The following is a 12,459-nucleotide window of genomic DNA, read 5'->3' on the forward strand; positions in this document are numbered from 1 at the left end:
AGACTCGAGCCCCAGTCTGTCTGCCCTTTCCCCTCCTGCACGCGGTCAGCTTGTAAGACGTGCCGTTGAGTCGGGAAGCCGGCGGATCCTCCCCAGGCCCTCCCACTGCCTCTCCTTGCCTCTTCTTTCCTTTCTCCTCCCCTTCCTCTCTCTCTGTTTCCTTCCTCTCCTCTTGCATCCCCTCTCTCCGCCTCTCTAAGCAGAACGAGTGTCCCCAGGAGGACGGCACCATCTGGGACGGCTTCCTGGCAGGGCGGAGGAGGTCGGAGCTGCACCTGGAGACGCAGAGTGGACGGGCGGGACTGACATCTGCAGACCCGATGGGCAAACCTCACTCTCGGAAAAGCCTCTGGAAGTCACTGCCTTTTGGTGGCTGGAATATTTGGGTCTTTCCTATGCAACAGCTGCGTTGAGCCAGGGCTTGGATGGCAGAGACTGGTCTGGGGTGGTCCAGCCCTTTCTGAGGTTGTGCCCAGACTAGGATCTGGGCAACAAGGCCATCTGAGTAAACGAACAGCAGCTAGAGATGTGCCTGCTGCTGCTGCTGCTAAGTCACTTCAGTCGTGTCCAACTCTGTGTGACCCCATAGACGGAAGCCCACCAGGCTCCCCCATCCCTGGGATTCTCCAGGCAAGAACACTGGAGTGGGTTGCCATTTCCTTCTCCAATGTGTGAAAGTGAAAAGTGAAAGTGAAGTCGCTCAGTCGTGTCCGACTCTTAGCGACCCCATGGACTACAGCCTACCAGGCTACTCCATCCATGGGATTTTCTAGGCAATAGTACTGGAGTGGCTTGCCATTGCCTTCTCCGAGAGATGTGCCTACTTCTCCCCTAAAGAGGAGCCCCTGCTGAAGTGACCTGCAGTCATGGTGAACGTACAGGCAAAGTGGTGGGCAAAAGATATTTGGAAGGAGGGGTGAAAATGACACGGTCCCAACTAGCCTAAAAGAGATAGAAGAAGTAGGAAGACTGTCTGGTTCTCTGATGAGCTGATTAATCTCCTTAAATAACTTGCAGTCCAACTTCCCAAAAGGCAAAAGAAAGTTAGGTTAATCTACTCTAAATGATCCGTGAGCTTCTCAGGGGTGGTAATCAATACACACACACACACACTCCTCTCTCTCTTTCTCTCCTCATAAGTAATTCTCAGTAATTGCAAGAAAGAGGTGTTTGGGGTGGAAAATGACATTCTAACCACAGAGAGAATTCCCAGCAAGGGGATCAATAGGCCACCAGTTGGGAGGTGGGATCTACAGCTCAGTGAAGGCCAGGAGAAGGCCACCATCACATCACACTGGGAGCCGCAGGGTCATCCCGAGGTCTGTCTGCCTGTAGGAGCTTTAATTGATTGGGGAAAAGGAGACTGAACATGGAGGGTGAGTGAGATCTGCAGGAGAAGGAAAGATCAGCTCCTCCCAGAGCCCGTCACTGATGTCTTTGAGAGCATGACTACTGCTCAGCGCCAGTGCCCACCCTGGACGCCAAAGGAGCACCATCAGGGTCTGGTACCAATGTCCTCAGGAGCACGTCATCAATGCTTAGCACCAACACCCCGCGGATGCCAGCAGGGATCGCCAGTGATGACTTCGTGGCATTATCGATGTTTGCCAGTAGTACTCTTGCAGGCCCATCACCTGTGTTCTCAGGAGTACCCATCAGTATCCGTCCCCGAAGCCCTTGCTTGGTGTCCTCACTGCTGCCCTCAAGCATCAGGACTGTGTCCTTTTTGTTCATCACTGTATCCGCACTGGGCTTGCCAGGTGGCGCTCATTCGTGGTAAAGAATCCACCTGCCAATGCAGGAGGCATAAGAGATACGGGTTTGATCCCTGGTTGGAGAAGATCCCCTGGAGGAGGGCACGGCAACCCACTCCAGTATTCTTGCCTGGAGAATCCCGTGGATAGAGGAGCCTGGCGGGCTGCTGTCCACAGGGTCGCAAAAAGCTGGACAGGGCTGAAGCAACTTAGCCATTCACGCACGTATCTCCACTAACCACAGAACCTGGCACATCATAGAAACTCTATGACATCATTTGAATAGATGAATAAGTGAGTGACTGTTCTTGGGAAGGAGAGGGACATCGTTTTCCTCTTCACCTTTTTACTTAGGACCTTACCCACTGCCTAGCCAAGGAGAGAGCTCCATAACTACCTGTTGGATGGATGACTCAGAGGGTTGATGAATGGATAGATGGATGGATGGGTAGGTGGGTAGATAGTAGATGGATGGATGGATGATGGGTGCACGGATAGAATAAAGAAAGGGTGACCCTGGGAGCACAGTCAGCGCCATTTGTAATTCCAGACATACAGCCATCAAGACCAGAGTTCAACATAAAGTTATCCCGAGAAAGAAGGAATTACTGCCTGCTGTCCCACCCGTGGTGGGTCTGGGCCCTCCCTGATGGCTTCACCTGATTCCCTCCTTGGCTGTGGGGATGCAGGTGGCAGAGGCAGGAAGAATCCCTCACCTCCTGCCCCTCCTCTCCCCGCTTCCGCTCTCCAACCTGAATACAATTTTCTAGACTGTCCCCAGGTCCTGGAGGGAAAGTTCATTACCTGCAATCTGCCCATAAAAACATCAGTAGCTGCCCGCCGGCTGGGGAGCAAATGACCATCTACTCAGCCTGGCAGCAGGGTGGGCAGGAAGGCCAAGGTGGGAGTGTGCAGGCTGCAGTGGGCTCAGCTCAGCCTCTCTGAGGACACCAGGTTTGTGTAGACTCAGCCACGACCTCTGGTAAGGCAGACCTCCCAGTACCTCCCAGAGGGCCATGCCAGGATGGGAAATGCTCAGTCCACCTGCCATTTATTCCACACGCATTCATCCCAAGCCTGCAACGGGCTGCTCGTTATTATTATGAATAACAATATCGACAACCAGGGTGGGGGCAGTCTAGGTCCTGGGCATCTCCTGGCCCACCTCCCGCCTTACAGCCCCACCTACTGTCCAGCAGGGCTTGGCCAAAGCTCATCTGCTGCACAAATCACTGCCACTGATTTCTTGGAAAGCAGCTTTAGGGATTTTGTGATTTTTTTTTTAAGTTTGATTTTAAATCCTGGTTTATTCTTGGCACCTTAAAAGAGGAAGTGGAGAGTCGGAGGCAGGCTGGATCCTTCCTGTCACTTGGTTTTCCTGCTCTTTCACCCTACTTCACCCCAAAACCAGCCCGCCTCTTCTACAAAACTTGTCTCTCCCCACAAAGGGGGCGGCACAGGGACCTCTGTCCTGCCCCGGGGATGGGAGGAAGGGATGGAATGAAAGAAGGTGACTTGGAGCCCAGAGATTGCCCCCTGTCCTCCTGTGATTCCTGCCACTCAAGCCCTGCTCAGGATCTCCCCCTCCCAGCCACCCGCGTAGCCTTGGATTCGGGGCACTGGCTCAGGAGCCCCCCCGGAACCCTGCCACTTCTAGCTGTGTGGCCTTGGGCACACCATGAAAGCTCTCTAAGCCTCTGTTTCTTCCTGCAAAATGGGTGTAGAGGTGCTGTGGGAGCACCAATGGAGATAACCAGGGCGGTGGGGGCTTGGCTCACGCTCTGACACTCCAGGGGTTCTGAGTGAACCACGGTCTCGCTGGGGGAGAGGTCTGGCTGCCTCCCGGGGCCCCTGGGTCCAGGTGGAGTCAGGCAGAAAGGCCTTCCCAGCTGAGTGTTTCAAGCTCAGGCTCTGGAAATGTTGCAGCTGCCACTCGGCTACGACCCAGCTGGGACCCACTGACAGCATCTTAATTTCAGCCCAAGCTCTTTTCCAGACGGGCTGCTAATTAGGGCTAATGGGCAGCTCTCCCTGCTGGCTCCCGCTGCCTCCTCCTCGTCTATTAAAGCCAGCCACTGAGCAGGGTCACCGGGCCGATGCCCCAGGGGCCCACTGGCGAGTTGATCCTCCCGGGTAAGCATTGCTCTCCAAAGTCTCTTGGCCACGTGAGCTTTTTGTTGCTTTCTCACCTGACAAATGGGAGGTGGAAGAAGGGGCAGTCTTCATCCAGGCAGGCAGGCAGGCAGTTCAGTGACCATGGACCTGCTTCTTGCTTTATGCCAGGCCCATGGGAGGCACTGAGGCCACACAAATAAACCAAACCCGAAGCCAGACATTCCTGAATTCAAAACTTAGTTTAATCTTGTTCTGTGTGACCTTGGGCAAGTTACTTAACCTCTCTGAACCCAAGCTCCACATTTGTAAGACAGTCCTTACTTTACAGGGATGTTGTAAGGATGAGATGAGAGTTGGTGAGTTGAACACAGTGGCCAGCCCCACAGCGATGAAGCTGGTAGGAGTCTGAAGGATCATAAAAGGCCTTGAGTGCCATCTCAAGAAGCTAGAACTTCATGCCCAGAGAGCAATAGACAAGAACTATTATTCTTGCCATGTTTGTTCCTGCTCAGGGCTTATTAAGCACCTCCAAAGTGCTAACAATGTGAAACTAGCTAAACTCACACAGCGCTCACTATATGCCAGTCAGTGTTCTAAGGAACTCATTTAATCCCCACAACAACCCACAAGATGGGGGAAATTATTGTCCCCACTCTACAGATATGGAAACCAAGGCCCAGAAAGGTCTTGCCCACAACCACCTAGTCAATATTTAGTTCCCTATCACTGTGTAGCAAATTAGCCCAAAACTTAACAGCTGTAAACAGGAAACATTGATTATCTCACGGTCTCTGTGGGTCAGGGCTCCAGCACAGTTTACCTGGTGTCCCAGGCCCTCACTACTACTGACTAGAGAGGTTAGTCCCTTGCCATGCATGCCTTTCCATAGACCACAGGGCCGTCCACAATAGGGCAGCGGTCTGTCGTCCCTCATAGAGAATGAGCAAGACAGAGCGTCCAAGAGGGGAGCTTTCACACTTCTATAAGCTACTCTCAGAGGTGACATTCCATCACTTCTACAGTATCGTATCTATTAGAAGTAAGTCACTAGGTCCCAGCCCATACTCAAGAGGAAGGGGCTCCACACAGGTACAAATACCAGAGGCTACCACCCTACTGGGCACCATCTGGATGGGTATCCAGCAGCCAGTAAGTCGAGGCGCTGGAGTATGAATCCAGGGAGGCTGGACCAGAATCCATGTTCTCAAACCAGAACCTGATTAATACCTCACCCAGCTTCACGATCATTGCCTGAAAGAGGAGAAAGGAGACAGCATCCCCACCCTCCTGAAGACTTCCATCTGGAGAGGGAGAAGCAGAAAAGCCAGAGTGAGGTGAAAGGTGCACCGGCAGGGAGGATAGCAGATTAAGCAGAAAACATTCCTGGAGGAGGTGATGTCTGATCTGAGATGCAGAAGACAAGATGGAGTTGGCCAAGCTAACAGAGGTGTGGAAGAGAATTTGGCAGCCGGAAACGTTTGTGCCAAGGCTCACATGGAAGAATGATGCTTTGCATGAAGGCCAGAGAGTGTATCGGAGGATAAAGAAGGAGTTGGAGAGGTAAACAGAGAGTAGATTGTAAGGGGGTGGGTAATGGAACTTGGATATCATTCCGAAGAACTAGGGAGCTATGGAAGGTTGTCCATGGTAAGATTTGTGTTTTTAAAAGACTCTACTGAATGGTGTGGAGAACGGAAGAGGGTGTCTGGGGGCAAGGAGAGGAGTGAAGAGGTTTTTCCTTCCTTTCAGGTCATGAATATTGAGCAAGGGCCAACTAACTACACATACCATTCCAGGCACTGGAGATTTGGCCATCGATAACACAAGGCTCTTTTCTATTGGAAGTCACATTCTGGCAGGAAGAAATAATAACCTTACAAAACTAATAAATAAAAGCGAAAATTACCAAGGTGATAGGTGTGATGAAAAATAATAATCATAAAGCAGAGTTGCTTAAAAACAAAAGTGTCCACATAAGTCATATTGACCTTAAACCTGAAATTCAAGAAAGAGCTGGCCAGGAACTTCCCTGGCAGTCCAGTAGCACAGTGGCTACCCTGTGCTTCCACGGTAGGCGGTGTCGGTTCAATCACCAATCAGGGAACTAAGATCGCACATGCCTTGGGGTATAACCCCCCCCAAAAAAAGAAAAAAGAAACAACTAGCCATGAGAACCCAGCATTCCAGGCAGAGAAATAGCCAGTGCAAAGGTCCTGAGGTAGAACAGATAGGTCGGAGGCCAGGACAGCCGAGATACACTAGCCAAAAGCAAGAAGGACAGGAGATGAGGCTGAGGAAGTAGACAGAAGCCAGAACAAGAGACGAGTCTTGCTCTTCGCCTGACCCTAAGCCTTGGCAGCCAGGAGGAAAGGTAGAAATGCCAAGAGGTGATATGAAGGCACAATCCGCTGGCCTTGTGTAAGCGTATCTGAGTGATAACGCTGGCCCAGTGGACCAGTGGAGCCACGGCAAGCCAGGGAGAGAGGAGGCTGGCCCAGCCCCGGCCTGCTTCTCAAACAGGCCTCCTCCCCACGGACCCCGCCGCCAATTAACAGTCATCCCCATGGCAGACCCAGGCGAAGGCAGCGGAGAGGCAGTATTTGCATATTTGTTTAATAAAAAGTTATGGATGTACAAAGACAGATAATTAATTACCCGGCATATTTTCCCTCCGTTCCCTCGCCCCTGCTCCATGCTACCACCAATGCCCCAATCCCTTTCCTCTCCTTCCGGCTGAGTCAGCAGAATCTTTGCCTCTTCTCAGAGGGGAGAGGGCTTGGGGGGGGCAGGCCCAATAAATATGTACTTATGAAGTGTGTATTGCGGCCAGTCAGGCCTGCATAAGTAGCTATCCCGGATGGTTCTGCTTGAAGTATTTATGCCAGTACCTAGGGCCACTTTAGCTATTTATTTTCGCAAAGAAATTAAATTAGATAGTTTGATAGCTTTCAGTGTAATTATAAAAGAAATTTACATGAGATGGTTATGAGGAGGAGGGAGGTCATTAAGCACCCAAACCCCAAGGATGTTCATTGGTTGGGACCCTCCGGCTTAATTCCTCCCCAGCTACTGCAAGAGGGTAGGGAGGTGTCCCTCCTAGTGAAGTGGAGGATGGTGGGGCGGGGTTCAAATTGCTGGAATATGAGCCCCAAGAAGGTGGGAGCAGTCTGTTTCTGCAGTGAGTGTGGAGCCTGGTAAGTGCCCAGGGAATGCTCAGAACGAGTGAACGTCAGCTCCCCCAAGTACAGGGCTACCTTATCTCTGAGCCTCATCTGTAATGCTTCCCTCACCAAGCTGTTCAGAGAATTTGATGAGATAATGCAAACAAAACGCTCCCTAACCCTAGCTGCCATTAATTGAGCACTCATAATATTTCAGGAACTGTCCCAGGTACCACACTGAATCCTCTTAACAATCATTTTTTCCTGGTAGTCTGCTGCTGCTGTTGCTAAGTCACTTCAGTCGTGTCCGACTCTGTGTGACCCCATAGACGGAAGCCCACCAGGCTCCCCCGTCCCTGGGATTCTCCAGGCAAGAACACCGGAGTGGGTTGCCATTTCCTTCTCCAATGTGTGAAAGGGAAAAGTGAAAGTGAAGTCGCTCAGTCATGTCTGACTTGTAGCGACCCCACGGACTGCAGCCTACCAGGCTCCTCCGTCCATGGGATTTTCCAGGCAAGAGTACTGGAGTGGCTTGCCATTGCCTTCTCCGTCCTGGTGGTCTAGCAGTTTGGATTTGGGCCTCTCTCTCATAACTGGAGAAGGAAATGGCAAGCCACTCCAGTGTTCTTGCCTGGAGAATCCCAGGGATGGGGGAGCCTGGTGGGTGGCCATCTATGAGGTCACACAGAGTCGGATACGACTGAAGCGACTTAGCAGCAGCAGCAGCAGCAGCTCATAACATTCTGGCTTCCCTGGTGGATCAGTGGTAAAGAATTCGCCTGTCAATGCAGGAGACACAGGTTTGATCCCTGGGTCAGGAAGATCCCTTGGAGGAAGGCATGGCAATCCACTCCAGTATTCTTGCCCGGAGAATCCCATGGACAGAGGAGCCTGGTGGGTTAAAGTCCATGGGCTCGCATAGATTCAGATGTGACTTAGTGACTGGACACTCCTGCTCCTAACAGTCACTTAAATCAGAGGTCAGCACTTTAATTTTATCCCCACTTAATGGATGGGGAAAGTGAAAGCTGCCTAGGTTCAATGAGTTTTCCCAGCCGCTCAGGGCAGGACTAGGTTATAAACCTGGCAACTGGGTTGAGTCTACACCTCTGGTCAGGAGCTCTGCGACCACCCTAGTTTTCTTGGAAGTGGGCAGGTCTTTCATTTGAGAGTTAAAGACCTGCTGGCTTCAACGATGCCCAAGTGTAGCCAGGGAAACCCAGACCCAGGAAGGAGAGCATTGTGCCAGCATCCCACTGAGCGAGCCGGGTCCAGAACTCCCCCAGCACCACTGCGCTCACCTCCCCAGGGCTGACTAATTATCCGGGGCTGATTAGCACTGATTGCAGGGCCCCCAATGGGGAGGAGGATGGAGCCCCACCTACGGCTGGGCATGTGGGCTGGGGGGTGGGGGCACAGCAGTGCTGGGGGTTCGTCTCAGTCACCCCACCACCCACCCGCCAGCCCAGGGGTCTGCAATCCGGGCCCTGGAGGAACACCCCTGGGAACCTAGGATTGGGGAAACACACTTTAATCCAAAACTGGGGAACTGAGGCTGGTTGAGGGAGCTAGGGGGAGAGGAGGGGGCAGAACACTTGAATTCTATTTCTGGCTCTGCCACTTACCCTAGCTGTATGGCAAGCCAACCTCTCTGAGCCTGAGTTTTTTCATCCATAAAATGGGAAGACAACTGTCTCTTCCTCCAGGAGTTTCATGAGGACCAAAGAAGGCCTGAAAGAAGGTAAGCACTCAAGAAAGACACTATTATTATCGTTCCCAGATCCTGAAGGTGGGAAAGCAGTGAACTTTGATTTTCAGCTGCACTAGATTTTCGATGCTTCACGTGCTAGCTTCAGTAGCTGCATGATGGGATCCGTAGTGGTGGCTTACAGGCTCCAAGGCACGTGAGATCTTCCTGGATCAGGGATCGAACCTGTGTCCCCTGCATTGGCAGGCAGATTCTTAACCACTGGACCACCAGGGAAGTCCCTGAACTGTCTTTTTAACCAGAAACCACGAGGCTGATGGATGCAGGAAAGAGTTCTGCCCTTGGGCTATACGGGCAGGGTAGGGCTGGCCATTCTTCCTGCCCTGTGAAAACCCCCCTCCCAAACTATCTTGGAGGTGGGCTGAAGAAGGAGACACCATGTGTTGCTCATCTGTGTGTGCCAGGTAAATTCATTCAGGTGAGTCCCAGTCCCAGGTGAGGACACAGGTGTCTCCTGCAAATCCTTTGCACAGATTCCCTCCCCGCTCCCCCAAATCAGGTAACAGAGCCAAAATTTCATCTTGGGTCACTCTGTCCCTGAAGCCTCTGGGGCATCTGGGGTACCAGTTTGAAGCCCTCTTCTTGGAATGGGAAGTCACCTGGGCCCTGGGCAGCCCTGACTATCCCAGGCCCTTCCCAGGGTAGAAACTCAGCTAAAAGGAGCATAGAGGATTTAACTGAAGACACTAATCAGGAAATCCTAGTGAGGACGCCAGTCAAGATCCAATTAAAATGCCAGCTCCATGAGTTCCCTGTTTTAATTTTCCACAAATTAGCTTAAAAGGGAGGATAGAAATGAAGATATTAGTTGTTTTATTTATTTATTTAGAGCCAAGAGGAAAAATCCTTTGAGGATTATATTCCTTGTTTCTCTTTAAAAAAAAAAAAAAAGCCACTCTCAGCTGAGGGATTTGGGTTCCATCCCTATTTCCCCTTAGAGGCAATTTTCAAGGCCAGCCATTTAGAGTGCTGGCATGGTAACCCCTTTATAATATAAAGCACCATTTTCTGAATGAGCACTTAGCATGTACCTTCCAACCCTCACCACCCCTCAGATCAGCCTCACTGCACCTGCTTACATGTAACTGAGGCTCAGAGGGGTGAAATGATTTGCTCCAGGTCACCCAGCTGGGAAGGAATACTGCCTGGTTCCAACAGTCACGTGCTCCCCAGTGCAGCCAGGCTTTCTCTCGTTCAGCCCCAGATCCTGGTTCAAGCCTCAAACCCCCCTGGGTCCCACAGGAAACTGCAGAGCTGGGGGACACAGGCGGGGCTCCAGCCTGCCTTCTGCATCCTGTCGGGCCTGCCAGGGGTTATGAGTCTTCCAGAGGTTCCATGGACTCTCTGGTCTTCACTCAAGATGGGGTAGTTCCAGGGCGGCAGTGATTTCTGACCCCCGACACACACGCACGCAGAAACTGGGTCTCTGCCCTTCAGCACCTTGCCGCTGGGACCTGACCCATTCATCACTGTCTCTGGCAAAGGCCAGCTCCTGCCCCCGCCACCCCGACGGCGACTGGCCCTGGCAGCCGGTGTCCTTGATCTCACTGCAGTGTCCTCCACTCCCGTGTTCCCCCCAACCCCCTGTCTACTGGAAATGATGCGCTTTGCCAATGTGGACGCAATACAAACTGAGGCTCAGCGGCAACAGCAGCCTTCCCACCGTGCCCTCCCCAAGGGCCACAGCACCCCCTGGAGCCCCACCACCTGAGGGCACGCCCCAGCCCTTACAAGTTCTGGGCCAGGACCTTGGCAGACAAAATTCCCACACTTCAGGGCTGTGTGGCTTCGAACAAGTGACTTAACCTCTCTGTTTCTTTATCAAAAGAATGGATATAATAAAAATCTAGTTCAAAAGGTTATGGGGAGGGCCTTCCCTGGTGGCTCAGTGGTAACAAGTCTTCCTGCCAAGGAGGGAGACACAAGTTTGACCCCCGATCCAGGAAGATCCCACAAGCCTCAGAGCAACTAAGCCTGTGCACCCCAACTCTTAAGTCTGCTCCAGGGCCTGGGATCCACAACTATTGAGCCCACATGCTGCAACTACTGAAGCCCAAACACCCTAGAGCCCATGCTCTGCCACAAGAGAAGTCACTGCAGTGAGAAGCCTGAGCGCTGAAACTGGAGAAAAACCCACGCAGCAACGAGGACCCAGGACAGCCAGAAGTAAAAATCAATAATTGTTTAAAATAGAACAGTTATGGTGAGTGCTCCATGAGACCACACTCACGGTACTCAGAAGATGCTCACTAAATGTTACCCTCTCCCCTCTAAAACCTGGAGCGGGGAAAGGCCCAGCTAGGATGGAGGATTCTAGATGGAAGAGGAAGCAGCAGAGGGGTGAAAAGATGAGACAAGCCTTCCCTTAAGTGAGTCCTGAGTCCATTGAAAGGGAGATAAATGAGGCATTAGGAGCTGGGTGACAGATGAACATATCTCGGCTGCCTTCCCGGCCCAGGAGAAAGGGCGAGGGCAGACCTGAAACTTCCCAGGCCATTGCTTCCTTGGTCATCACCAGTGAACACGTTCTCTGCCCCTGGGTGGGCCCTGGCAGAGCCCGAGCCTGCAGTGACTTCAGGCTTGGTCCAAGCTTCTTTGGGGGAGGATGCCTGAATCTGAGGGTGACCCTTCGGAGTCTGGGGGCAGCCCAAGGCTGGAGATGCTCAAGCTAAGGGTTAAAGTCTAGTTCGAGAAGATGTCTGAACCTGGGGTTGTGCCAAATACATGTAGAAGCCCACCCCTGGGGGATGTCAGCTCTCAGGTTGGGGCTGATCTTGGTTTAGGAGGTTCGAGCTTTAGGAGGCTGTAGATCTGCACTGGGTGTTAAGACTGAGCTGAATCCTAGGTCTGTCTGTGAGCCCAAGCCTAGCAGCTATCAGATTTTGAGGTGAGCTCTGAATGTGGGGTTTGCTGACAGTGAACCTTAAAATATTGGCGTATCAGCAGATGATGGCTTTTTCTCACGATGGTCTGTGGATGCCACTCTGGGCAGTGCCAATCATGCAAACGGCTCAGATGATGCCAGGAAATAAAAGAATATGTTGGGACATCTGTGAGCCCAAATATGTGAACCCTGCATCTGAGGGATGCCGTCTGTTTTAGGAGCCCTGTGTGTGAGGGTCCACACCAGCCCTGGGAGTTGGCTAGGGAAGGAGACAGGCGTCTCAGGGCAGTAAGGAAGAAGTCTTGGGGGCATCCCCGGGCAGCAAGTGAAGACGCACCCAGTTCCCCTCCTTGGCTCTTCCTTTACCCTCTATTACTGCACACAGCCCTCACATCTCTGGTCTCACCCTGCATCACCCACTCATGCCCCGCCTTCCAGACCCCATCTTTGCCCTGAACTTCTCTCTCTCCTGGAACCTCTTTTCTGAACCCCAAGTCTCAGGCACCTCCACATTCCTTCCCTGAGTGAGGAGGATCAAGGGCTGAGGGGGAGAGAAAACCCATCATCCTCTGCCAACAGTGTTTAAGTAAATCCTCCCCGAATCACCCTTCAGGGCCTGGGAAAGGCAGATCCGATTCTTGGGGAGCTCAGAGGCCTGCTGCCTTATCTAAGCCTCTGGAACAGGCATTTTGCATTTATTCCCCCAAATGTGATGCCGAACTGCGTTCCAGCCTGTGGCTCCCAGCCATCTGCAGGGAGAAATCCAGTTAGACCTTG

General features: G+C 52.2%; 1 non-coding gene across 1 annotated transcript; it reads left to right on the plus strand.

The window, feature by feature from the left end:
- The first annotated feature begins 11,739 nt into the window (after window positions 1-11,739).
- On the plus strand, window positions 11,740-11,826 carry LOC129535644 (small nucleolar RNA SNORD35). The gene has a single exon (XR_008681697.2). It is a non-coding gene; the product is annotated as a small nucleolar RNA SNORD35 (small nucleolar RNA).
- The last annotated feature ends 633 nt before the right edge of the window (window positions 11,827-12,459 follow it).

The sequence above is a fragment of the Moschus berezovskii genome, chromosome 15 (genome assembly GCF_049115385.1).
Source record: "Moschus berezovskii isolate FMDL1 chromosome 15, NW_MosBer_1.0, whole genome shotgun sequence".
NCBI classification, from domain to species: Eukaryota; Metazoa; Chordata; class Mammalia; order Artiodactyla; family Moschidae; genus Moschus; species Moschus berezovskii.